Raw genomic sequence first — 3159 nt, 5'->3', positions numbered from 1 at the left:
TTTGAAAATGTACCTGTATTAACAAGGAAAATGTAATATTTGGTATTTTTATGAAAGATGAAACGCATGACTTGGCAGCTAACAATATTATTATTCTTGAGAAATTATTTTTTTACAAAAGAATAGATTCCTGAAAACACTTCCAAACTTTTACGTTTTTCATAAGGAACTCATTACCACTTATCGTTAAAATGAATGAAGACTTCTTTAACTCTACTTTGATAGAGGATCTTAAACTTGCTGAAAACCCCTAGTCTTTTATTTATTTAATATTTACTTGAATGTAGGCCTATTTTTATTTTATTTCTTTATTTTATTTTATTTCTTTATATCTTATGGTGCTTGTCTGTTAGACATTTCATATTTTGTACCAGACCATTTATGGTTCTTTACTTCTTTTTATTGTTCAATAAAATTTTTGGTGGGGGGAAACTTGGGCAGCGACTGATGACGTTTCACAAGAACACATTAACCTTACAGAGGTCCAGAGGCGCGGCGCGCAACACTCACTCTCGCGATCCGGCCAAACACAAGGACGTCTTGCATTTTACTGACAGATTTCCTCTCAGGTAACCTGCTCTTTTTTTCTCACCTTTCTTCTCCTACAACTCTCCCTTTTATACACATTTCTTTACTTCCAGATAATTGACTTTTCTCCACCATCCGGCATAAACATAAAACATAAAATAACATAGGGATGGGACGATTACCGGTTTCACTATAAACCACGATAAAATGTAGCCTACTGACGGTTAGTAATATCGTTTAAAATGTAATTATCATTAAAACCGTGTTTGATTATCGCGATTTTATGCCGCGTTCCAGGCAACCCGTGTTTTTCCAACTCGTGTTTTCCAACCCGTGTTTTTCCAACTCGTGTTTTCCAACCCGTGTTTTTCCAACCCGTGTTTTTCCAACCCGTGTTTTTCCAACTCGTAACTGGGAGTAGGCTACATCGATCTAGTACGAGTTCACGGGTGGGAAGTTACGGGTTTTACTGCCGTTCCAGTGCACTTTCACGGGTATAAGGTTGGAAAAACACGGGTTACAGGTTGCCTGGAACGATGTAGCCTACTCCCAGTTACGAGTTGGAAAAACACGGGTTTCAGGTTGCCTGGAACGCGGATCCTGTTCAGCCAGCAACAGTCTGACGCAGGCGCAGCGCGCAATGTTATCTTTTTTTATTCAAGAAGGAATTGCGGAAGGCAGTGATCGTGCTCGGGAGATTTTTCAGCCATTTAAAAGAACCAATTCTGAGGTGTGGTCATATTTTGGCTTTAACAAAAGTCCTGAGGGAAACTTAATCGAGGATGTCACTCTGTCATCAGAACATGCACAAGAAGAAGTCGCTGCAATAATAGGGGGAAACTTCAGATCTGCCGAGTCGTCTTGTGTGACCATCACCGACTGTTGTATAGCGAACGCAAGGCAAGTTAACTTTGACCTCAATACCAAAACTACGTCTGGGAAATAATTGGGCATAAAATGTTGTTTTAAGCTGAACTATTTTATATCAATCACTTGAAATAGCCTAAACGTGAAACTTCTGCAAAGAAATGTTCGCAGCAAGTGGCTTAGCCAAAGACGAACAAACAAGTTCAAACAAGACTATTAAGAGTGACTCAGACGGTCCTCGGTCATTTCTGACCGAAAAATTTTCTGTTTTGAATTTCTAAAAATCACAGCTTCATCGGAATGTTATGAAACTTGGTGCCTTTTATGGCATTAGGTATGTGAATACAAAAAAAAATTTGGGGTCATGATCCGAGCATGCTAAGTGGTCGTAAAAAAAATAGTAACGATTTTGGTCTTCGGTCAAAAATGACCGACCCATAGGAAATGAATGGGAAATTGACAAAAAAAAAAAAAGATTCTCCGAATTTTTGTGTGTACAATCTACAAATCGGCCACAATCCTAAAAAAAAGTACACAGCTGTAAAGGGGTGACACTCTACAACATCAAGAGTGCAAAAAAGACACACCCACCCACACACACACACATACAAACACACTTTTATACACATACACGCCAATAAATTTTGTTTACAAAAAATCTGTTTTGAATTTTTAAAAATCACAGCTTCATTGGAATGTTGCGAAACTTGGTGACTTTTATGGCATTAGGTATGTGCACACACAGAAAAATTAAGGTCATGATCCGAGCATGCTAAGGGGTCGTAAAAAAAATAGTCACACTTGTGGTCTTCGGTCAAAAATGACCCCCATAGGAAATGAATGAGAAATTGACAAAAATGATTTGTACAATCTACAAATCGGCCACAATGCTAAAAAAAGTACACGCAGTAAAGGGGTGAAACTCTAAAACATCAAGAGTGCAAAACAGACACACCCACCCACACACACACATACAAAAACACTTTTATACACATACACACCAATTAATTTTGATTACAAAAAAAATCTGTTTTGAATTTTTAAAAATCACAGCTTCATCGGAACGTTACGAAACTTTGTGACTTTTATGGCATTAGGTATGTGAACACAAAAAAATTGAGGTCATGATCCGAGCATGCTAAGGGGTCGTAAAAAAAAAATAGTCACACTTGTGGTCTTTGGTCAAAAATGGCCCCCATAGGAAATGAATGGGAAATTGACAAAAACACAAAAATGCACCAACAAATTTTTCACAATTTTTTTTTTTTCAAGTACACAGCAGTAAAGGGGTGACATAAAATGTTTTGCTTCTTAGCAACACAAGCTTCTCTTTCTAACACAATGTTTAGGTTTGACTGTAATCATAATGCAAAAACTAACACTTTAAATCACTATTTCTAAAAAAAAAAATCTAAAACTTGATAAGAAATAGTCTTTGATATTGTTTAAATATATATTAAAATCCACCAAAAGTAAATGTGTCCATAAACAGCTGGGGAATTCACATGCCTCTCCATAGAGAGCTGTAGATGCCATCTAGTGGTTACACCATGGTTCGACGCTTTCTCTCCATACTCTCACCAGATGGTGCTAATCTGCTTAAAAAATTTTTTTTTGAAGGCCTAGACTCTATATTAAACTAAAATACTGCATAAAATAAAATAAAACATATATTTATATAAATGTTTTTATTATTTTCAATGGCAAAAATAGACCATAAATATTAATAAATTCAATAAAATTATCTCAAAATACAAAATTAAA

The 3159-nt window shown here is 36.1% G+C and overlaps 1 protein-coding gene across 1 annotated transcript in view; it reads left to right on the top strand.

Moving 5' to 3' along the window:
• Nucleotides 1-504: 504 nt before the first annotated feature.
• Nucleotides 505-3159, top strand: part of LOC307173445 (4-galactosyl-N-acetylglucosaminide 3-alpha-L-fucosyltransferase 9-like) — a 10631-nt gene continuing 7976 nt past the window's right edge. Inside the window, exon 1 of the mRNA XM_079896578.1 lies at nucleotides 505-569. The gene's annotated coding sequence lies outside the window, so the exon portion shown is untranslated. The remainder of the gene's footprint in view (nucleotides 570-3159) is intronic.

This window comes from Squalius cephalus (assembly GCF_949319135.1).
Source record: "Squalius cephalus genome assembly, chromosome: 16".
NCBI lineage: Eukaryota > Metazoa > Chordata > Actinopteri > Cypriniformes > Leuciscidae > Squalius > Squalius cephalus.
Note: the sequence above shows the minus strand (reverse complement) of the source record. Positions and strands in the feature narration are given on the sequence as shown.